Here is a 25374-nt window from a genome sequence, read left to right on the forward strand (position 1 = left end):
TTTTTAAGTCCTCTAAAATCAACATGCTTACTCAGGTTTCTGGAAACATATTGTGCCCCAGGAGGGATAGAAGCTTATTCTGGGAAGCATCTCTTTGTAGGGACTAAATTGAGGAATGTTTCCACTTCACTAGGTGAGTTGTGCGAGTGGAGGGTTTACAGCTGCCCAGTAGGACTTCACTAAACAAGTTATCACACTGCATCTCAAGCTGATTCAACCAAGGAGTTTCCACACTGTGAGATGGAGAGACTTCCAGTTTGGGTGCTGCAACTGGCCAGGGGCCTCTGTTATGAGGTCTGTGAACAGAGGGAGGGCTACTACTAGGTTCAGCAACATGGTGAACCAAAACTGTCTAGGCCATGACAGACATGAGCTGCAGCATTGGTTCTGATTGGAGCAGAAAGAGAATTACTCACTTCGTGCAGTAATGATGCTTCTTCAAGATACGTGTCCCTATACGTGCTCCACAGTAGGTGCTGGGCCTGCCCAGCCCCATGGATCAGAGACTTTTCTTAGCAGCATACAGTGGGGGCTGTACATATGCACTCATAGTGCATGCTGTTTGTGGCACTGGGAATCACGCGCACAGCCCCTGCTTTCCTCAGTTACTTCATGGACAGCCTAACTATGCATATTACACCAAATAGAGGGGAGGTGGGTGGTTTGTGGAGCTCCCACAGGGGGGCTCATCTCAAACAACCATTGTTACTGCATGAACTGAGAAACTTCTCTTTCTTCTTCGTGTGATGTCCCAATGCGGGCTACGTGGTAGGCTACACAGTAGGTAGAGCAGTACCCCCTAATTAGATGGTGGGTTTTGAGTTGGTGCAACTACTGAAGACAGTAATGTTTTAGGTACTGCCATAGCTTTGTCTGAATGTGACTATATTGCAGTGTGTCATGAATGTGTGGTTAGAGGACCATGTGACATATGTCCTGTAATGGCACTCCCTTTAGAAAGGCTGTAGATGTCACCACGGATCTTGTAGAATGGGCTCTAGGTGTTGAGGGGAGAGGTCTATTTCAGATAGAAATACATTGCACTATACATGCTGATATGAGTCTAGATATACATTGGGATGAAAGAGACAATCCCTTTGACCTCTTGGTGATGAATAAAAATAGTCTTTGTGACTTTCTAAATGACCAAGTTCTGTCTATCTAGAAGGATACCACACTTCTGACATCTAGTGTATGTAATTGGATTTCTGTATGAGAGGCATGGGGTTTTGGATAAAAAGTGGGGAGAACTATAGGTTCACTGATATGAAATTGGAAACATACTTTTGAAAGAAAGGAGGGGTGGGATCATAGAACTATTTTGTGTTGGGAAAAATGTATATGGTGGAGAGTCAGTCAAAGCAGCTCTCTCTCTTACTCTACAAGCTGATGTTATAGCAACTAGAAACCAAGTTTTCATTGTTAACATGGCTAACATGGCATGTGGCCATTGATTCAAATGGTTGGCCAATCAAGGTATGAAGGACCAGTTCCAAGTCCCAAGCAGGAGGTATAGGTTTACGTGGTGGCTTAATGTTTTGTAGGTCTTTCCAGAAACCTCTTCGCAAATGGATGAATACTGAGAAGCCTTCTAAGGGTGGGTGGAAGGTTGTTATTGCAGACAGATGGATTCAGAGTGAAGAAAGTGACAGGTGAGTATCCTTTCTGTGAAGAATATAGTCCAGAAATATGTGCAACGGAGCTTTTGAGAGTTGTACACCCATTTCAGAATATCAGGCCAAAAAGCGGTTCCACTAAGAAAGGTAGGTCTTACGTGTTTCTCATTTGCTTTGTAACATCACGTTTCTCACTTGTTGTGGGTAGTTGTGTGTGTCCTCTGGGAGCCACACAGAAACTGAGCCTTCAGATGAAGGACAGGTGGTCTGGATGGAGTGTTGAACCCCTATTCTGAGAAAGTAGCTCCAGATGTCTGGGAAGCAGGTAAGGAGGATGAAGAGATAGGTGAGAGAGTAAGGGAAACCAGATCTGTTTGGGTCAAGCCAGAGCTATGAGGATGATTCGTGCTCCATCTGTTTGGGTGTTCTTGAGGACTCTGGCAATCAGTGGAATGGGTGGAAAGGTATACAGGAGGTGAGTATTCCAGGAGAAGAAAAATATATCCCCCAGAGATTTGCAGCCTTTGCCTACTCTCGAGCAAAAATGATTGCTTGTTGAGTTTTGTTGCATTGTGAAGAGCTCTATATCTGGGTGACCCCATGTCTGAAAGAGGTGTCAGGTCACTTTGTGACTGTCTAAGGAGAAATGACAACTGAGGGAGTCTGCAAGTGTAATTGTTCATGCCTGGCAGATACATTGTCGTAATGACAATGTTGTGTGCAATACACCACTTCCATAATTTTATGGCCTCTACACAGAGCAACTGTGACCAGGGACCCTCCTGGTGATTGATATAAAACATTGTCATGGTACTGTCCATAAAGATCTGGATAGTTGTGTTTTGAATATTCAGTACAAAATGTTTGCAAGCAATGAAGACAGCTCATAGTTCGTGTAGCTTGATAGGTAGCCTCGGTTTGCCTTTGGTCCATTGACTTTGGACCTGGTACTGCTGACAATGCTGAGGAGCAATGCATCTGTTGTAATTTGTTGGGCTGGTTGAGCACAATGAAATGGGACCCCTACTAGGACGCCCACTAGAATGTTTTGTTCTTGAGGCCACCAGTGTAGGAGATGCAATGACCCTTGGAGGAATCGTCACTTGTCTGTGTATATGACATCTGGCAGGGGTATATACTGACGCCAGCCAAAGTTGGAGGCAGCAGAAGTGTAGTCGAGCATTGGGGGCCATGTAAGTGGTGCCATCATATGGCCAACGAGATAAAGGCAGGCAAGAACAAGTATTGTAGGACTGAGAACAAGCTGCAATATGAGGCTTCTTATAGCGCCATAATGTTGTAACAGTAGGTAAGCAGGAGTGGCTGTAGAGTCAAGATGAGCTCCTATGAAATCAATGATCATGGCTATATTGATGACAAAGCCTACCAATTGTAGAAGATGTCTCATAGACTGTACCATAGCTCTTGTGGTGTCTTAAGAAAGTCCCCAAAGAAGACAGTTGTTGAGATTCAGGAATATAGTCATACTTTCCCTCTGGTGCAAGGATTTTGGTAAATAGCATGGGAGCAGTTGAAGCACAAAAGGGGAGGACACTATACCGATAATGCTCTGACATGAGGATAAAGAGTAGGAAATGCTTGTGAGCAGGGCGAATGGTAATGTTGAAATAGGCATCTTGAAGGTTGAGGGCTGCCAACCTGTCCCCCTCATCCACTGCAGGAAATATAGAGGACAGAGTGGTCATCCTGAAATGCTATTTGCCAATATATTAGTTTAACTGCCAGAGATCTAGGATAGGTCTCAAACCACGTTTTCTTCTCTGTTGGGAAGTAGTTTGAACAAAATCCTTTAACTTGATGTTGTTTTGGGATTTCTATGGCTCCAATTTCAAGGAGGTGCTCCACTTCCAGATGCAGTCGGTTCTCATGAGAGGAGTCCCTGAAAAGGGACAAGGAGGAGGAGACGTTGGGGGAATAAAGAGTAGAGGAATAGTATATCCTTGGGCAATGATGTCTAAAACCCAACTGTCTGTGGTTATGGATGCCCACTGGTGAGTAAAAGGGTCATAGACAGTGACAGAATATTTGGGAAATCTGGTGCGCTGGAGAGTGTGGGAAGTTCAATGGTTTGACAAGCCCTCAACTACATTTTCAGACCTGCTGTCTGGAGGCAGGTGGTGCCACTGCACAATTATTTGGGGGCAATGTGCCTCTGATTTTGCGGTCAGGTAATGTTATGTTGATACGGCCTGTTGGATTGTCTCATGAATGATTGAGCTTTATATCTGTGATACGGGGTTTATCTCCTTTTGTGTTGTGAGGGACTTTACCTTCCCAAAGTGTACAAAGTAGTGTGTGTATCTTAGCTGGAGTGCAAGATCTCATCAGTATTTGCTGTCAGGAGCCTGATCTTATCAAATGGTAAGTCCTCTACTTTTGTCTGGAATTCTTTGGGGACGCCTGCTACTTGCAGCCAGGAGGACCTTCTCATGACAATGGCTGTAGCTATGGCCCTGGCTGCAATGTCAGCTAAGTCTATTGCCATTTGCAGTGCTGTTTTAGATGCAGTGTAACCTTCTTGAACTATAGACTTAAGGATAGGTCTCTTGTCTTCAGGAAGATAACAAATCAACTGAGTGAATTTGGAATAATTATGTAAGTCATGGTTAGCTAGAAGGGCCATGTAGTTATCTATGTGTAATTCAAGTGTATAAGATGAATATATCTTTTTCCCAAATAATTCTAAGTGTTTATGCTCCTCGTCAGGAAGGTTACTTCTATATTGTGGTGTTGTTGCCTTATGGTTGGCGGCATCTACCACAAGAGAGTTGGGCTGTGGATTTATGAATAGAAAATCCATGCCCTTTGCCATGACAAAATACTTTCTATCAGCCCATTTGTTCATAGGTGTAGCCATGGCTGGATTTTGCCAGACTTCATCTGTTGCCTCCAAAATAGCTTCATTGAGCAGTGGGGCTACTCTGGCCAAGGTATATCTCTTGGCTATATGCCACCCTTTTAAAAAGATGTTAAAATTGTTTTGTGTCATTGGGAGAAGGATGGTCCATGGGGTTGATCGAAAATTTAGCTGCTGGTGAATCCAGAGGCAGCTGTGATTCAAGATCATCCAACATGTGAGTATCAAGTACATCTGCCTCCCTCATGGTGTGAGGAGACAGATACAACTGAAAATAGCTGGTGTTGTGCCATGACTGGGTATATCCTTGAGTGATCACCAATGGGCTCACAGTTGTGTCAGGGTGATTGGTGTAACTGAGATCTAGAATAATGAGACCCACGTGGATGTTCCCTGTAGCACCAGTGGTGATAATATGGGCAGTAATGCGGTGTGGGCTGCACTCAGTGATGAGTGCTGTGAGGAGAAAACACTTCTGTGGTCATGGCACCTGCTAGCTCTAAAGAAGTCCAGTGATGTGAAGGCATGTGAAAACTGATTAGCAGGTCTAGGTGAATGAGATCAATGTGTGGCAGTATCGTGAGGGCGAGGTGACTGATGAGATCTCAATACCCCTATTGAGAATGGTGACCACCCGCATTATCATTATGTTGATAGGATGGTATAGGAGATAGTGAATGATACCTTGGTATTGGTGATCTTACAGTGGCATGTGGGCTGTGGTCCTGTGAAGGAACGCTGTTGGATTTTGTCCTACCTTTCCATAGAGCCAAGGACCATCCCAGTAAAGTACAGGACGATGACTGCATAAGGGCTTGTTGTTGCTGATCCGCTGGTGCTGAGGGACAGCATGGCACCATGGGCTGTTCTGGCACCAGGAGTAGTGCTTGTGCAGTTGGTGCCGTTTGAGCACTCAGCACAGCAGCTGCTGCTTGGTCTGCTGGTGCCAGTGATACAGATCACACACCCACCTGCGGCGCTGTCAGTGCCAGTGAGGCAGGGACTGGAGATGTTTTATGCAAAGCACGGCTTTTGCGAGAAGAGCTCAAGGCAGCTTTAGGCTTTTGTTTGCCCGCTGTGCCTGGCTTATCTCCCATGCTCACCCTAGAGAGAAGGGAGTGTGAGGGGGAAGGCTTGAATCTCAACTTTGCCCTCGCTGAGGAGGCAGTGGAGTCCCTCTCAGAAGGAATACTCTCCACATTACTTTGCCCATCCAGTGCCAGCTCGAGCCTTATCAAAGAGGATCATTTTTAAACATCGCTCCCTGTCTTTCCTGGCTCAAGATGTTAGGCTCTTCCACTGAGAGCACTTCTGTAGAATGTGAGCCTCTCCAAGGCAATGTGTACACTCAGAGCGGCCGTCTGAGGCAGGCACAGGGTCATGGCATTTAGAACATTTCTTAAATCCTGGTGAGGCAGACATAGTGGATATCACAGCGTTTCTTATTCCTTTTTCCTTTTTTTTATTTTAAGTATCTATGTAGACTAAAAGAAATGACAAAGAAACTACTAACTATAAACATAAATTTTCCTATTCTACAGGACTGAGGAGAGAGAGGTTGAGCTCCATTTGTAGCCAAGGGCAGAGATGAAGGAACTGAGGAGAGCAGGGGCTGCATACCTGATACGTGGTAACACGACCGGCATGCACTGAGATCACTCAAGCACAGCCCCTGCTGTATGCTGCTAAGAAAAGTTTCTGATCTGTGGCGCTAAGTAAGCCCAACACCTACCAAGAAGCACCAACAGGAACATCACTCAGAGAAGAATTTCCTACTGCTGTCCTTCTTATTGTGCCAAGTCATAAAGAGGTTCATGTGGGGATGATCCCTCCTGTGGAAAACGGAGAGGGCAATGTCAATCCTTAGGAATGGCTCAGGAGTATTGAAAGAGCCACTGAGATGATTGTCAAGGTTGTTTTGTGCCTCCTGACAGGTATGCAGCTTGCAGCTGTACGGGATGGGCTATGCAGAAGCTCTGAAGTCAGAGAGCTTCCTGGCGGAGGAGAGAGGATCAAGCACTACTGTATCTGTTTACATGGAATGTCAGAGTAGTCTTGTCCATCAGCACCAAGGCACACTTGCCTTGCAACTGGGGCTGAAACACCTGACGACTGTGGCGAATGGCTCTGAGCTCTCTGACACTGACGCGCAGCACTAGTACTAGCTGAGACCATAAGCCCTGGGTCCTAATATTGCCCAGGTACACTACCCAAGCATGTCTGATGCACTTCTGACCAGAGATGGTGAGATCTGACAAAGGGTCATGGCATTTAGAACGCTTCTTAAATCCTGGTGAGGCAAACAGAGCGGATATCGCAGGGCTTTTTATTCCTTCTTCTTTTTCTTTTTTTTTAAAGTATCTAAGTCGACTAACTAAAGAAGTAATGAAGAAACTACTATCTATAAACCTAAATTGTCCTATTCTACAGGACAGAGAGGTCGAGCTCCATCTGTAGCTGTGGGCGGCAATGAAGGAACTAAGGAGACCAGGGGCTGCATGAGTGATTCCCAGTGAAACAACTGGCACACACTGCCATTACGCATGTGCAGCTCCAAACTGCCTGCATAAACTACCTGCAGCTGAAGCCACCAGTTGAGGGACTGAAGAAAACAGGGTGACCATCCTGTCCAGAGACTCACCAGTTGAAGGATTCACAGGAAATAAGGTGACTATCCTGTCCAGAGAGTCCCAGGAGGGCCTGAACACTGTCACTAGCCAGGCCTGTAGCGGGGCAAAGGTGCAACCTCTCTTGAGTGCAGGTTGCCATGTGGCCAAAAGTCTCATGCAGTTTCACATCGTAGTTGCAGGAAACTGCTGGAGTCTGTTGATGTTGTTTGCCATGGCCTTGACCCATGACACAGGCAGGAAGGCTGTTGTCGCTGTGGAATCTGGGAGAGTTCCGATGAGCTCCATCCTTTACGTCGGGACCAGCATGGATTTGGTTGTGTCCCAGGTTGGTAAAAGTGGTTAGTACCAGTGTGTCATGCTCCAGAACATGGGTCAACAACCCCTGGCACAGGAGCCAAGTGTGGCAAGCGAGCTGACTTTCAGCAGCACACAAGGTGGGAGCTCAGCACTGCCCCTCCTCCCTCATGCGGCCAGGAGCTTGCTCAAAGCCATGGCGCCTGCAGGTTCACAAAAGTCCAGCTAATGCTGCCAACCACCACCTAAACAGTAACGCTCTGCATCTTCATGTATTTATTAATGCAGCTGTTGTAAATAGAACTATTAGTGACTTTAAAAAGTATCACTGGCACTCAAACTGTACATAGAGGTCAAAAGGTCAAATTTCAGCACTCTGCCTTGGAAAGGTTGCTGACCCTTGCTCCAGAACCTACTCCCCAGACTTGCCCTTGATGAGCCAGTCATCCAGGTCAGGGTAGGCCTGTCCCCTGCATTTGTGCAGGTAGGCTGCCACCACAGCCATACACAGTGGGAACACTCGTGTGGGAGACACTGAGCGGTAACACATGAACTGATAATGTAAGCCTCTGTCTACAAATCTGAGGAAACGTCTGTGTGCGAGAATAATTCATGTATGAAAGTACGCATCCAGGGATGGAATAATGGAGATCATTTGAAATATGAGCTTTTTAATGAATGCATTCAAGTTTCACAGGTCAAGGATGGGCCTTATATGACTCTTGGTTTTGGCAATAAGGAAATATCAAGAGTAGAAATACCTACCCCTAACTCCTGAGGAACCTTCCCTAGTGCCCTTAGTGTGATGAACGATTACATCTCCTGGATAAGCAGTTGCTCATGAAAAGGGTATCTGAAGAGGGATGAGAAAGGTGGGTTGGAATGAGGGAGGTACAAGGTGAGATAGAATAGCTCACCCCTACAATGCTCAAGACCCAGCAATCTGCAGTAATCTGGGCTCAGGGATAGTAGAAGTGAGATAGGTGGTTCACAACATGGCAGTAAATCTAGGAGGTAGACTGGTGCTTCATCTCAGGGTACACCTTCAAAAGCAGGGCTTGGTGCTTAGGGGCTATTTAGAGAAGCGATGGGCAACCTAAGCTAGGGCTGTATGACTGGCCCTCCTTCTTCTCAGTGGGCTGCAAGATTGTCATAACCAAGATGATCTTCCAGGAAAAGGGTAGTGTTGATAACTGTATATTGGGAGCTAGAATTTGAGGGGTGGGCCCATTGGACCATAGCAGCACTATAATCAGATGCAGAGGGAGCACACGGTTCTCACAATCAATGATGTGTGCAATTGGAACATACATTGTGTGCCTCTGCTTTGTGTGTGTGTGTGGGGGGGGGGGGGGGGGGGGGGGGGGGGGGGGGAGAAAACTACATGGATGGAAACCAGTGGAATCTGGCAACCCTGAATGGGGGCAATGAGCCAGAGTGCCAGGAAGGAGAGGGCAAGACAGTGGCATGAAGGGGAGTTACTTGGGGCACAAGTACAGACTCACCCCTTAGGATACCTTGATGAGTGTGAAAATGGTCTAACCATCAGTGCTTCCGAGAGCCACAGGCCCTGGGACATGGTGCGGGAGTGGGGCTGACTCCATGCCTCAGAAAGGATGGGACCTAGGGTATTCAGCCATGCACACTGATGGGACGGTGGTGCTATGCCCCCCCGCCCCCTCCCCCCAGCCATGCACAGCCAAAGCTGCACTGTCGCAGCAATTCGAAGGGTGCTCAGAGCACCAGCCACTGCCACTACTTTGGCAGTGGTGGTAGTTGGAGCTACTGGGTTCCCTTGAAAGTCCAGGTCTGGGAGCAACTGCCCTCTTTGCCCCCTGCCCCCATTGGTGAGCCTGCCAACCATAGATGGCCCTCAGGCCATGAGTTTCAGATCCTTGGTCCAACATTTATATTATCTCCCCCTGCCTGTACCTGGGCCCATCAATCCTTTCATGTGTTTGTGCTCATGGTAACCATGAGAAGAAGAATGACTTCAGGAAGAACTGTGATACAGAGAGAATAAGTGACTCACCAAAGTGGAGATGGGAAGTGCGTGGCAACACAGGGACTTGAACCAGGATATCCAGTGTCCCACCTTGGCACTATCTCAGATCTTCCTTCATATGGGAGGTTCTCTTCCTAAAGTGGTACAAGCCAGGATAGACTACACTAAGCCCTGAAAATGTAATTGGATTAAGCTGTAATATTTTTAAGCCTTCACTGCCACTCATAGGAGTAAGAGTCTTCATGACATTTTATGTTAGCAAAAAGCCTTAGTCTAGTAGATACAGTACAATAAAGACAGTCCTTTTGCAACATAACTTATTTAGTTCAGGGGACTGGTATAAGCTATATCGGCAGTTGTACAGTTGAATTTGAAATACATGTCTGAAAAGCAGTATATAATAGCTAAGTATTGGTACCGCACAAATAAAAGTGTGAGGAGGAAAAAATTAAAACTCCCCATATTTTGAGAAGTGAATTTTATGTGGAATCCAGAATCTGTTGTCTTACAATGGAATGCACTAAGCAGCTTAACTATAGGCAGTACTACTTGGCCTTCAAGGAAGTCAGTAAGAGAAAAGGCTTTAGTAAAAGTGTAATTTTAGCTCCTGGAGCACATACCTAACCTTGCTCAGATGTATAGTTCCAATGGACCTATTTATGTCAGTGAAGTTACATGTTTGCATAAGTATTTGCAGGATCAGGAATTACATTTCCAATATTTTCTTGGGTTGTGTTGTTTTTTTTCGTTCGTTTGTTTTTGTGTACAGCAGTTTTGTAACATTCAAATGAGACAACCTGTCAATAGTGGCATATTTTAAAATATCCAACACTTATATTTTAGTTTATTCCACCTGTTACCTACACGTACAATGCCACACTTCTTTAAATTAACCTCAACTTGATTTATATCAGTAAGTCAAACAAAATAAACAAATGATTTAAATCACTCCACCCTGCCTGCCAGGTCATTACTAAAATATAAATGTTACACGATACTATTGTATGTTTGTAGGGACACTGATATCAAAGTTACTTTGAAACTAATATCATTTATAAAGCAACTTTACACATCTAGTTTCACTAGCCTCTTTTGCCTCCTTTCCAATCCACCAAAAAAAAAAAAAAAAAAAAATCAAAAATTTCACAAACCAATGTATTTGTTTATGCTATTGCAGTATTTATTATACTAAAAGTATTTTATAAAATGAATATCTTTCGTGGTATTGTTTGGAAAATGAGATTCAATGAGATCAATTTTATTTTGGTTTTTGGCCAATTTTACTTAGCTTTTCTCTATGCTGCAATGTTTAGGTAGCGCACAATGCTAGGATACATTCTAATAGATTTGGGGGTTTTCTACTTTCAATTTCAACTGATTTAACCACCTTTCCCGAAAGCAAAACAAATGTATCTTCATATGAGCTATCAAAGCAGTTTAACTCTATATTTAGGCTCAAATTACAGTTTTTAAAATGTCTCTTCCACAAGTATAAGGAGGAAACAGCTCCAGAAAATGTCTGAAAGAGGAACAAAACGTATTTTACTGGATGCCAGCAGGGGGAGACTGAGCCTCAGATAATCATCCTTTCACTGGAGTGAAGCTATTTGAACAAAATCCTCTATGCTGTAACTGCACTGGAATCAGCTGACTTATTCCAGGGATAAATACAGCTCATTAAGATGCGACAATCTGAGTCTTTTTTCTAACCCAAATCCTATATTAAACACAATGGCTACATCTATACAAGAGGTTTTTTCCAGCAAAACTGGGCTTTTGTCAGAAAAACACACATTGTCTACACACAAAATGTGTTTTGTCGATGGTCTGTTGACAAAACTTGGCACATCTGCCAGCAGCATTATACATCTCTCCATTCAGGTATAACACCTTTCTCGACAGTTTCCTGTCAACAAAACAGCCATGTAGATGCTCTGGGGCCCTTTTGTCGACAGAGAGGGCTTCCAATTCACCAGGCAGCCCTGTCTGCAGAGCTTCCAGTCAGTTGTTCTGTCAAAAGAGGGCTGGGCAGTCTGACTGCTCTGTCGACAGTGCTCTTTCAATCTACTTTTATGCGTAGATGCAATCTGTGGATGGAAGTTTTGCCAGAAAATCTCTTCCAGCACTCACTTCTGTCGACAGATGCTTCTCGTGTAGATGTAGTCAATTACAATAGTAAGGGCAAAGACACAAGTTTTGTGAATTGCCTGCGACTTGGGATACTTCTGCTTTTGAATGGCTAACCTGAGCATTCTTTGGTCTTTTTTCTTTTTTCCTTTTGGTCTTTGGTCATTCCATTTTAATGGAATGGGGAATTCTGTTAATGACCTAAAGGTATGTGTGTTACTGAAGAAGAATTATCGCACCATTCTGGAAAGGGAAACAGCCGAGCCGGCTTTTATATTCAAATTCGGCACATTAACACATAGTTTAAATCGTGATGGGAACTTTCTGAGTCACTATAGGGGCTCGTCTGCATACTTGGCTCAGTCTAAACAAAAAGCAGTCAAGTAGCACTTTAAAGACTAGCAAAATAGTTTATTAGGTGAGCTTTCGTGGGACAGACCCACTTCTTCAGACCATAGCCAGACCAGAACAGACTCAATATTTAAGACACGGAGAACCAAAAACAGTAAGCAAGGAGGACAAATCAGAAAAATCAGAATCACCTTGATTATCTTTTTCTGATTTGTCCTCCTTGCTTACTGTTTTTGGTTCTCCGTGTCTTAAATATTGAGTCTGTTCTGGTCTGGCTATGGTCTGAAGAAGTGGGTCTGTCCCACGAAAGCTCACCTAACAAACTATTTTGCTAGTCTTTAAAGTGCTACTTGACTGCTTTTTGTTTTGATAGTGTATAGACTAGCACGGCTTCCTCTCTGTTACTATTCTTTGGTCTGGTATTCAGAGGGGCTAAGCATTCTCTGCTCCAGCTAATATGAATGGATATTCAGCATCTTCAACCAAATCAGGTTGTGGGTGTCTCAAGCTGAGGACCCGCACTTAGAGATAACTGAAGAAAATAGATTCTCCTTTCAGCTCTGCAGACACAGTGACAATGCTAGTTAAACAACAACAAAAAGTCCTGTGGCACCTTATAGACTTACCCACGAAAGCTCATGCTCCAAAATATCTGTTAGTCTATAAGGTGCCACAGGACTTCTTGTTGTTCTCAAAGATACAAACTAACACAGCTACCTCTCTGATACTTGTCACAATGCTAGTTAAAGTGACAGCAAATGCTTTTAATAATTTTTTTTCTGCGGAAATAAATATGTTGCTTTCAGGATGCAAATGCATCCTTTCCCACTCATACAGCTCTGCAATGCACCTCCATGCCCAAGTGCTGAGTGGGAAGGAGGGTATAACCAGAGCAGTGGGCAGAGTGCAGCAGTTTTTGGGCTGGTTGCATGTGCCAGAGAAGAGTGAGTAGAAGGCAGACCCTCGGGTGAGAGCGTAGAGTAGGTGGCAGAGCCTCAAGAAGCTGAGCTGGAGCAATGAATTCCGGTTTCCAAGAAAGGACTGTGATGTGCTCCAACCCACTCTGGCATTGACTAGAGAAGTTATTATTCCCCTCTACTTGGCACCAGTGAGCCCACATCTGGAATATTGCATCCACTTCTGGATCCCCCATTACAGAAAAGATGTGGATGCATTGGGGTGGGTCCAACAGAGGGCAAGAAAATGATTAGGGGGCTGGAGCACACGACCTATGAGGAGAGGCTAAGGGATTTGGGCTTATTTAGTTTGCAGAAGAAAAAAGTGAGGGGTGATTTGTTGTCAGCCTTCAACTTCCGGAAAGGAGGATCTAAAGAGGATGGAAAGAGGCTGTTCTCAGTAGCAATGGATGGCAGAACAAGGAGCAATGGTCTGAAGTTACAAAGGGAGAGGTGTAGGCTGGATATCAGGAAGAACTATTTCACCAGGAGAGTGGTAAAGCACTGGAATGAGTTACATAGAGAGGCTGTGGAATCTTCATCCCTTGAGGTTCTTCCTGGCTGGGATGATTTTGTTAGGTTTGATTCTGCTTTAGACAGGGGGCGGACTAGATGATCTCCTGAGGTCCCTTCTGGCCCTAGGATTCTATGACTTAAGGCAGATGTCCACTTTGCCCAGGGCCTCAAGCTCTCACATACTGTAAGCTCTCAGACTTGTAAAACACTTGTTCTGTAAAATGAGCATTGTGACCTAGAGACCCCATGGACATGGATGGTGGGTAGCATGGGGTAGGCATGGGAGGCTAAGGCTCCCCTGAACCAATCAATGACCCTCCTCCCTGTTGTGCCCAGAGATTCTACCCTCCCACCTCATCTAGCTGAGGCTGGCAGGGGCTCAGCTCTGGCCAATAGCCCCAGTATTTGGTCCACCAGCTGTCAGGGACAGCCCAAGGTGGTATTGGGGCCACCTGGGGGAGGGGAAGGAGGCAGGGGGCAGGCTGCCATGGGCTGGAGCCTAGGGAGGAAGGAGGTGGCAGCTCAGTCTGGCACTGATAGAAGGGCTGGCTAGGGCTCCCTGAGCTGCTCGAGGCAAGAGAGCAGGGTCTCAGATGGAAGCGAGCAAGGCTAGGGTTCACCTACTGCCCAGGTCCTTGGTTCCAACTGGCAGGTGCACAGGGGAAATGCAGGGATTTATGGGACCCCCAGGTCAGATAAGTGTTCACAAAGGGTAGCACGTAAGGGCTATACTGAGAACCAGTGGCAGTCATCATTGTGAAATGGATGTGTAAGTAATACGTAAAGACTTATGTATCAATACTGAAAATGATGAGTCAAGGTCTTAGGAGTTAAAGTAGTTCATTAAGAGGTAACATGTCCAAAGTATCAGAGAGGTAGCTGTGTTACTCTGTATCTTCGAGAACAAGAAGTCCTGTGGCACCTTATAGACTAACAGATATTTTGGAGCATAAGCGTTAATGGGCAACGACCAGCTTCATCAGATGCTGGTTGCATGTGCCAGAGAAGAGTGAGTAGAAGGCAGACCCTTGGATGAGCGGGTGGAGTAGGGGGCAGAGCCTCAAGAAGCTGAGCTGGAGCAAGAAATTCCAGTTTCCAGGAATGGACTGTGATGTGCTCCAACCCATTCTGACATTGACTAGAGAAGTTACTATTCCCCTGTATTTGGCACTAGTGAGGCCACATCTGAAATACTGCATCCACTTCTGGGTCCCCCAGTACAGAAAGGATGCGGATGCCTTGGAGTGGGTCCAACAGAGGGCAAGAAAATGACTAATTCATCAGATGAAGTGGGTCTTTGCCCACAAAAGCTTATGCTCCAAAATATCTGTTAGTCTAGAAGGTGCCACAGGACTTCTTATATGTCCAAAGTGTTCCTTTCAGGGAGGAAGTAGACAGCCATTTCCCTGTCACTCCATTCAGATATTGTGTATTGTTTGCCTCACACTGTAACTTGAGCAACTGCAAAATCTACAAGATGAAAAAGCAGCAGGGAGGGCCCTGTTTATTACTGAAGACAAATGATCATGGGGTGAATAAGGAAACAAAGAATCCTTCACCAGGGAGGCAATCCAACAGCACAGTTGCCTCCAGAAACAAGTGACTTTGCTGTAAAACACTGCAAGGATTTTTGGTGAGCAATATTTTACAAGACATTAGAGTATCTTATTGACTTAATTCCAGGCTTCAAAATGCACAGTATGACTTTGTTTCACCCGTAACCATCAGTGTCTGGTTCTTCCAGTTCCTACTGCTTCAACCTCTCTTTGATAAATAAACTTATACATGATGTCACTGTAAATGTATCCAAGTGCTACATGTTAAGCAAAGTGGTGATCTGAGGCAAAACTGAAGTTTAACTGGGAACTGGTGGGCACAGACAAGACTTCCTCTGGCTATAGGAAGGTGCCTCAGGGCCCCAAATACCTCCAGGAAGCTACTTTGTTGTTTTAGAGCTAGCTCCTCAGCAACAAAGTGCTAATGAAGGTCAAATTAGCTTGGCTTCTTTGTGGAGACAGACAGGGAACCAATCCAAGTAATTTGGAAAGGTGAGCTCAATCACACAGAGACCCTCTCTGCTAGGAGCTAGGTTAAGGCTCCCAGAGATTAATGGTGATCATTCATCTTAACTAGCTATGGATCAGGCAGGTCTTTCTCTTGCCACTACACCCATTCACTTCAAAAGATCAGCAAGGGCAGGGAGTGAGAAACAGAAAAAATGACTTGATTTAGTCTCTGTGGATGCTCCTCATAGGATCTGTCTAAACCTGCATTTAAAATACCACTTTGCCTCTCACCCTTGATTTCCACCCACAGACAGTAAAGTGCTTCTTGAACTCTGCGGAGTTAAGGGTCACAAAAACCTGGCAGGGGGTACATTCCTAGTTCCTCCATCTATAAAGTTGCAAGCCTGAGGCACAGGATGTCATGTGGCATGCCTCAGCTCACACAGTTAAGTCACAGCAGGGTAACCATGTTAGTCTGTAGCTTCGCAAACAACAAGCAGTCCCATGACACTGAAAAGGCTATGAAATTTATTAGGTAATGAGCTTTCATGGGCAAGACCCACTTCTTATACAGTAACAGAGAGGAAGCCGTACTGGTCTACACACTAACAAAAAGCAGTCAAGTAGCACTTTAAAGACTAGCAAAATAGTTTGTTAGGTGAGCTTTTGTGGGACAGACCCACTTCTTCAGACCATAGCCAGACCAGAACAGACTCAATAGTTATATTATATTAAATATTAAATATTAAGTCTTAAATATTGAGTCTGTTCTGGTCTGGCTATGGTCTGAAGAAGTGGGTCTGTCCCACGAGAGCTCACCTAATAAACTATTTTGCTAGTCTTTAAAGTGCTACTTGACTGCTTTTTGTTATCTTATACAGTAAGTCAGTGACCAGGCCAGGAAAAGAACACAGTAGTCCAAGTCTTGTGGCACTCCCATCTAGCCACTAGATCACCAATCCTGACCTACACACCCACCCAATTTATTCTCTAGAATACTAACAAGTAAATGCACTTTAGAGCTGTCTGATATGTTTGAAACACAGGACCATTTGTTTCCCCCCTCCCGCCCCAGAACAGAGCACCTTGTTAGAGTTGCTATCATAGCGATTAACATCAGAGATGGAAGAGTGGAGCAAGCATCTCTTTTCATCACACCTGTTTCAGAGTACTGCAAGAAAATGAACCCAGACAAAAAGGGTTTTTATAAAACTGAACTGCACCCAAGAACAACAGCAGTGGAACAAAGTAGGGAGTGGCTACAATTGCTTTTCCTGAACAAGTTCTACTCAGCACCATTCACAGGTCAGAATGAGCAACCATACACTCAAAATTATCCACATATTACAGCAGAAGGAAACAAAGGCAGGTGCTTGGGAACTTGGCCATGATCTGATAAGGCAGCTGCAAATCTTGAAAGATGACACTGTTGTTCCGACTCCATAATCCCTGTTTAAATAGACGTCTTCTGATTTACAGACTGAACATCTCTAAACCAGAACATCTGTAATCCAGCATGATTTTAGTTAGCCAGACAACCACTTACCAAAGGTGTGGTCATGTTTTCCATCATCATACTGTTTGTTCACAGCCACCAGTCCTGGCTCTCCATGTTGTGTGCTGTTATTTTGCTGTAATTTTCCCCTAAAATGTCTTTTAAGAGCCCAGTAAGAAGGGGTTGATGCTGCTAGACCAGGGATCGGCAACCCCCTGCATGCATGCCAAAGTTCCCAACAGCATTACAGGGGAGCTGAGCTCTGCCCATCTTCCTCCTCAAGCAGTGGGGGAGCAGAGAGGGATGAGCCCTGACTCTAAACTGGTGGATGGACATACAAAGCACCTGCACCTGACTTCCTGCCTGCTCCATTTGGAACAGAGTCCACACCTGTGCTCAGGCCTGTGAAGCTCAGGTAAGTGGCTCAGGGCAGAGAGGGGGGAGCTTTTACGGGGGGCACCTTCAGAGCTGCCAGCAGGATAGAGGGGGAGTGAGTCTGGGGGCAGCTGCAGGGCTGCCAGCTAAGCTCCCTGCCTCAGGCCGACTCTCTCCCCTGGGCCAGCTGGGGGTCCTCCTGGCTGCAGGGCTGCCGGCCAGGCGCCCTAGCCACATCTGGAGTCCCTGGTGTAGGTCACACAACTGGGGCTGGGCTCCCCACAATGGGCTTCCCAACCCCAGCCAGACACCCAGTAGTGGGGCTCCCTGACCTGGCTCCCTTCTATGGGGCTCCCCAGAGTGGGCTGCAAGTGGGGCTCCCTGCCACCAGCAGGTCTCCGCTGTGCTTTCCACAGTTAGAGCTCTCTGGTCCAGCAACATCCATTGTCCTGCCAGACAAAGGGCACTGCCAGAGGAGAGCATGCCAGACCTGAGAGTTTTAACCTGTACTTTAACAGTGTTCCCTATGTTTCACACTTCCCTACTCCTTGCTGACTCAGTCCAGTTTGCAAACAGTGAGGGCGTGGAGGCAAAGAGGGACCTTGCTGAGATGGGGTGGGGGCTGGTTCTGCAACCGCACATGGGCTCTGGGCCTGCACTGCCCACCCCCCTCACTCCCACTGAGTCCCCTCCTGGAGTCTGAGGGCATCTCTTGCATCTGTCTCCCCGCTCACCATTCTCCTTTCCCCTCTGCATAGACAGGTCGGGTCAGGGATCTCTCATGTACCCCCACTTCTCCCCTGGGCAGATGGGAGGCAGCCGGAGGGGTTACGGGAGAGATCCTGGGGCACGTCACCTTCCCCAGTCAGACGAAGGATGTTGCCAGACCAGAGAATCCAGGAAAAGAGTGGTTCAGCCTATATTAAAATCCAGGACATTTTTAGATATTTACAACACCAGACCAGATGGAGATGTAAGGACAGAAACAGTAACCTTTGCATCTTAACTTATTAATGAAACTCTTATGAAGTGGTCTATCAGTGTCTTTAAAAAGTAGCAACAGCACTCAGACCATACATAGGGGTCAAAAGGTCACATTTCAGCACTGTGCCGTGGAAAGGTTGCTGGCCCCTGTGCTAGACAGTATTTACCTCCTGTGGTCTGGCAAATTCTCTCATTCAGTACCAGTCAGGTCCCAAAGGTGTTGGACCAGAAGTTCAACCTGTAGCTACGAAAACAGAGCCAAAAATGGCGCAGCAAAGGTGTTGTGGGGAGAAGAGTTGGGAAATGACGCAGAGAAGCAGCCAAGGTGACAGAACAAAAGGCACTGGAGGAAACTGATCCAGAGAAAGAAAGGGCAGCAGTAAAAGCACAACTGCCTGCTTAATGTCATACACAGCTGGGAATGAAGGCTAGCCAAATCAAGAGGTTTTCCAAAGCTTGTACTAACAAGATCACCATCTCCACTCGACCCCCTTACATGAAATTAGTTTTGTTTTTGACAAGACCTCCAATGAAGAGCTGTTGAGATTCAGGAGTGCGGCAGAACAGTTTATACAGGGCTTTTCCGATATCACAGCATGGGCCACAATATGTAGTTCCCTCACCAACCAAAAGGAAGAATGCAAAGGAATACAAACAAGATGGGGAAAACAACACACATTTAATCTAACACAGAGCAGCATAACTCTTGAACTACAGCTGACCAGTTCCTTCTGGGAGTGGGCAGATGAAAATTTGAGCACCGAGTAGCAAGGAAAGAAAGGATGGAGAGATCACCAGGGAATCTCCAGCTTTTTTCAGCACTGATGCAGTGTTCTAACCTCCCTTAATTCACTCCATTTTTGGCAATGGATCTAGACAGCTCCATTTCCATTTACTAGCTGCTGTTGCACTTGGGCTTCACATTCTTACAAGGGAATGTTTAATGTCTAAACAATAAACCTGGTTTTCCATTAGAAAAAAGGACAATAGGCCTTTTGGGGAAGTAATTTGAATATCAAAGAGTGGCTGTTAATAGCCATTGAATAGCAAATATGAGTAAGCCACGGTGATTTGGAAAGTGGTAGAAAAGCAGGCAGCTGAAACCAGACTGGAGACAAGAAGTAAGGCTAGAGGGTAAGATAACTTAAAAAATAGGGTAAGTCACAGAGAAATTCGAAGAAAGTTGTAATTGGCTCAAACTGGCCACTATGCTACTAGGGTGGCAGCCATTCTTGATATTTGTATTTGAGGTGTTTATTTGGGAATTATGTTCCCAGACAAATAGCTGCAGACACTAGTTTAGTGACCGCATCATATTAAATCACATTCCTCGCATCTACTGACATTGAATTAATACATAGAAACCAAGAATAAAAAGTACAAATAACCCTGGACGTCAAAATTGTACAGCGGTAGGCTGTGATGATTGCTATTGCCAAGTTGCATTCTAAAACCACACCAGAAATTATTTTAGTATGTATTGCACAAGGTTCTTGGTAAAGTCAGAACTGGCTACAGATTTTCATCCCCCACCAAAAAGGTCATTCACTGACTGCAGGTAAAACTTGGGGGGGTGTGATATCTAGGGCAGTGTTTTTCGACCTTTTTCATTTCCAAAGCCCTAAAAAATTTCAAACAGAAGTGCAGACCCTGATGGAAAGCTTAGTCTGCAGACTGAAAACCACTGATCTAAGGGACAGCCATGTAATGAAAAGCATTACTGATTCAATAAGGGCACTCTTTACCAAATCTGTAAGTGTAATATTGGTGCTAGATGCACTGTACAATTGCAGCAGCCATCTTTGGATGAATCACAAAACACAGCCCAAAGATCCTGTGATTCTTTTTCCCAGGTCCTTCTTCCCACGTCAACTAGCACATGTTAACAGCCTTGTGCGGACAAAGTAAGTTGTAGTATTCATCACAGAGAAGCATGATGCTATCTCAAAGGCCCAAGCATTATCTCTAGTGGTCCTATATATAATTTAACAATGATTCAATTTAAGGACAAGTCTGCTAATAAAGCTCTTTTAGTTGTTTAGTTCTATAATTCCCTGATATTGCGATATCCTACGGACAGGCATTCAGTATGTATATAATCAGCCAGTGAAACAGCCTATTTTTCAAACAAAATGAATGATTCACATATCAACCAAGTACTTAATTTTTTATGAATCCTGTGAAGTTCTTGGCTTCAACAGCCCAAATTGTACTTTGCAACTTTAACTAGTTGGACAATGCAGTTTGTCTGCTTGCCTAGTGGTGCTTTTTGCATGATATGTTACTATTTTGGTATTCCCTAAACTGCTTCAAGGAGTTAATTTTAACTTCAAAAGCTTTTTTATATATTTATTTATTTATTTCAGATCTTGAACAGGCCTTGCCTCTCATGTCATCCTAGAACAGCTCCTATAAGCGAAGGCACTTAAGTTTGGCTCTTGTTTGCATGTCCAGAAGTTCTCAGCAAATTTTGTCAACCCTTACAGTGTTTTGCAAAGCCTTCTGCAGTCTTTGCTCTGGCTCTCAAAGAGGCCATGTGAAACTGAATTTCTTGGGGGTGTGAAACAAAAGTTCTTGTCTTTTAACAGGAGGACAAAGTGTTCATTGTGTTTGTGTCAATTTAGATTTCTTGTAAGTTTGTTTCAGTCTTTGTAACACACATTCATAAGGCTTTCCAAAGGCAAATTATAAATTAAGCGTTAGTCAAAGATTACCTTTCTTCTTATATGATGTTTTTTACTCCTATCTTGCAGTTCCGTACCATGGTGACACATGCAAAATTTATACATGAAACATCTCAGGTTCTTTTTTCCCACACATTCCCAACTGTCACATGAAATAGATATTGTAATAAATATATGGCTACCTAGGACATCATTGTTGTATTTCACTGTAGCTCCTTGGAATTTCATAACAGCTGAGGTAAAAGTTAGAAGCACAGCCTCCAATCTAAATCATTAAAAATATTTCCATTTCGGCTCAGCAATAAGTGAGGTATGACACATAGCTGAGTAGTTCTGACTCCATTTAGTCAGGAAAAAGGTGCATGCATACACACTCTGCCTTAGGCCATTATAATGTTTTGTATTATGGTTTTGATGATTTTCCTTTTAAAACTGTTGGAATAAAAAAGACAATGAAACAAAGTATTTAAGTGATGTATCTTATCTGAATTTATAGCAGAGATCTGATAACTGAAAACCTGATGTTTTGTTTCTAGAACTTTTGGCAAAGTAAAATCATCACAACTGTACCCCATGCCCACTCCATAAATTATTTTGGCATCCTTCTGAATCAAATGTGCTGGGGAAAATACATTTATTTATAGAATAGAGTATTTGAGTTATCTGCATGTTTTTGTCTTCACCATACTAATGCTATGAGGTCACCACATTTTTATGTCAGCTGACACATTAAGAAATTGATCACAAAAGAGGAAGAGAAAAATAGGTTTGCAGAGAACCAGCTACTGAAAATAACTTCAGACTTTTGTGAGTTACAATCCATAATACTTTAATTTGGTTTTTCCATGTTACAAAGGCAGCATCATGTCATCTCATTTCAAATTCTGGCTGTCGCCCCACACCTACGCAGTTGTGTTCTCCCCTCTCTTCATCATCAAGAGAGTAATGGTGAGAGAAAAGGTGAGAGGAAGATCTTTTTCTTGCTGCTTCACAAAACCTAGAGAAATAAAGCACAGAAAATCAGTCTGGTTTGTGAGAATTTACAGTCAGAAAGAAATTCAAACAGGCATCACACAAACCACCACCACTACTGGCGTTTCAGCAGACATGCCAAGGACTAAATAGGCCATGTAAATCAAACTCCCCTCTTGATCATAAGGAAGATCCCTCCAGCTCAGAAGGTGAGGTGCAGTGGAAGCTGTGAGCCCTCAGGGAGAAAGTGTGGCCACTGGTGCCTGTGTGTTACCTGTCCTGTGGATAGAGGATTTCAGTCTCTGTGGATGTTGATCCTCCACCTTTCACCAGCATTACATTCCTGCAGAAAGACTTCATATGGAGAAATTTGTGTAAAAAATTTAGTAGGGTCAAACTGCAATCTCTCTCTTTCCAGCTCTTCCACTGACAAAGCCTCAGAAACTGCCACATGGAAGACAAATATTTCTGGCATTCAGGGAGGGGTACAAAGCCTCCTATAGCAGACAGTGATTTTGGGCTACTGCTCCCATGTTACCCCACAGATGGGCAGAAACGTAATTAGAAAGCTGGTGTGGGTTTGATCATACATGCATTTGTCAGATGGATGGGGCCATATCATGTTCTCACTCCCCTGAAGAAATTTAGGCAATTTGTCTTGAGTGTCTTCCTAATGCAACTAAAGCGCAATCTGTGTGCGTAAAATACAACAGCAGCAAAAGGCCACTACCTGTGGGAGTGGAAACTGAGTGACGCACACTATGCTACACCAAAGTGCTGACAAACTTTGCACAAGGACACTGGGGGAACTCAGTCTTATAAAAATGGAAATGAAGTATTTAAGATGTAAGCAGAACCACAGCTGTCTTCCCATTCCATACCACAGATATTCTGCCATCACAAACCATCTTGACCTCTATCCTATAACTACATTAAGGCACTGAAAAGTGGAGCTAGTGTACACACAAAGTACTACCCATTCTCTCTGTCAGATGAAATTTAGGTTTCCAGTTCATGGAGCTGTGCTCCACCGCACTTCCTGTTTATTTACCTAGGTAATAAGAATACAAAAATACATCTTCTTCAGCTTCTCCCAAGAATCTAAGTGCTTTAAAGACATGAGTGAATTAATCTTCACAACATCCTCATGATGGAGTGTAGTATCCTTAACTTCCCCCATGCTTCTTTTGTGAATACTAGAGGAAGCTGACTACTGAAATTGACTGAATCCCCCAAGGTGACACAAATTTGCAGCAAGGGCAGGAACAGAACTCAGGATTTCTAACTCTAGTGGAAGTGATTTAACCACAAATAGCATTCTTCTCCCTGTAAAACTCAAAATTGCCATACAGTTTACTAGAGATGCCACAGATAATACAAAGAGTTCACACTGATGGACTCGGAACTAAAAATCCCTCTGAATACTGACTATACATGTTTTTCTGATACCATAAAACATTATCTATTACCAACTAGATTCTATTAGCCACCTACCCACAAAATATAGGTCCCATCATAATGCCCTCATTCCAGCCAAGGATTTAACATTGTTATACAAATGCAGCAAACCTTTAAGTGAAATAATGATAAAGGGCCACAGTAAAACAAATAATTAAAAAAACTGGATGTTAGAAAGGCACTACCAGTTGCTGTGGCAATTGTATTAGTGCTCTGCAAATTCAAAGAACAATGTTTGTAGTTTGCCCCAAAACAGAACTTCTCCTGCCATCATAGTAGGCATAGTATAAGTATGCAGGCAGACTGAGTAAAATTTGGGCCCAAACATCACCTCTTTCTTTGAGGAATAAGTATGGTCATTCACAGTTGGGAGGGCGGGGGGAGAAGTGAGTCTCAATCACAGTATTTGAATGGGGTATGCCTAGACTAATGTAAAAGGTGTATTTTTAAAACTTTAGCTAAAATATTTTATATCTCTAGAGTAGACTAGGCTAGGTGTATTTTAATAAGGCATTAAAATCCACCCTGGGAGTTCACCTTAACCAACTAAAATTTTAAAATACATGTCCATTCTACAGATATTTAAAATATCAGTGCTCCTCGCCATGGAACTCGTTTGTAAAAGGTGAATGATCTATATGCTCTTAAACAAAAAGAGAGTACATTTTAGCTAACTTTAGAAAAAGAAAAATCTTTTTCTCTTAGTCTAGCCAAGCCTTAAAACTGAATTCATTTATATGTGTTGGTCGGGCAACTGTTCAGTCTATTCCTCCCCAAAACAGATTGCATGTCTCAGCAGCAAAGGGCTTTCTGCAGCCAGCCATTCTTTAGTAAGACATGTCCACAACTACATCAGGAAGCTATAAAAAGCCAGTCACAAAGGTTGCAGTTATTGAAGGCAGGGAGCACTTTCAACTTCCCCGTTCCTTCTGTTTCTCTTCCTTCCTTACTAAACAGCAGGTTTGAGCCTCTCCTGGAAGTATCGCTGAGTGAAGGAACGAAATCAGATTGTATGAAACCTGCATTTTATTTTACAAGCAAAATTACTGCTTGCCAAAAATGCAGTCAGGTTCCCCCTCCTCCTCTCCACTTTGCTCCCTATGGGAAAGAAATTCCAAAAAGTGGGAATGGGCAATGAAGTGACAAAACCATTGCTCTCCCACCCCCAGTTGCTTTGGTTTTAGAAGCAGTGACAAAGGGAAGAGAAACCTCTGCATATCCCAGTCATGCTATTTCTATCTCTGATAGACAGCAACTTGCCACCAAATCAGAAATGGGCAATACCACCAAACAGACACAAGGGACAAAACCCATATCTATCTTTTTATGAAATCTTCTCCAGGGCAAAATGTTTAGTTTGCTGAGCCTTCTCCACACAGTAGCTTGTCACTGTCATTTGTATATTTTGGCAACACTTGCATTGCTTGTCATATCATTACCGAGTTTTGATTTGATTTCCTAACCAAAACTGTCCCCACTCCCTCTCTGTCACCCCACCCAGCCTCTTGTGTTTTTATTCGACCTCGTATAGAGAAGAGGAAAAAAGAGGGCTTCTGAAGAGAACAAAAGGAAAATAGAGAAATATCCTGACAATGCCCTGCCTCAGCACAATGTAAATGCCACTCTTTGTCCCTGCCTAATCCACAGTGGCCAGTGGTTGGGGGCAGGGGAATCACCGAAGCAGTTCCCATTTTTATGTATGCACCTTCTCTCCCTACCACTCAATTAAAAGAAACACAAGCCATTCCATTTCTTTCTTGGATCTCTCTACTAATAGGAAGGGGACTGTAGTAAACACTGCACTCTCTGCTCTGAGCTGCATCTGGTGGAAAAAGCAAACTGGACAGATGTTGACGTGCAAAATAGGGGGAAAAATATTAATCTAATCCCCATGTCTCTTGCAGCTCAGAAGTCTTAGCTGAACACCTAAAATGGCTACCACAAGCCTTGACTTTGTGAGCTAGGCTCACAGTTCTATACTCACTTCTCTCAAAAAATACCACCAAGAGCAGCTGAAAACAGATTTT

At 44.1% G+C, this 25374-nt stretch overlaps 1 protein-coding gene across 7 annotated transcripts in view; it reads right to left on the reverse strand.

The window, feature by feature from the left end:
* Positions 1-9486: 9486 nt before the first annotated feature.
* The window catches only part of RIMKLB (ribosomal modification protein rimK like family member B), a 104087-nt gene continuing 88199 nt past the window's right edge, over positions 9487-25374 (reverse strand). For 4 of the 7 annotated variants that reach the window (XR_012646546.1, XR_012646543.1, XR_012646544.1 and 1 more), the window contains 2 exons: positions 22164-22243; positions 21721-21914 (listed from right to left, as the gene is read on the reverse strand). The gene's annotated coding sequence lies outside the window, so the exon portion shown is untranslated. Of the gene's footprint in view, positions 9595-21720; positions 22244-25374 lie in introns of those variants that run through there. The other 3 variants (XR_012646547.1, XR_012646550.1, XR_012646545.1) reach the window with 3 other exon arrangements.

This window comes from Carettochelys insculpta, chromosome 1, assembly GCF_033958435.1.
Source record: "Carettochelys insculpta isolate YL-2023 chromosome 1, ASM3395843v1, whole genome shotgun sequence".
NCBI lineage: Eukaryota > Metazoa > Chordata > Testudines > Carettochelyidae > Carettochelys > Carettochelys insculpta.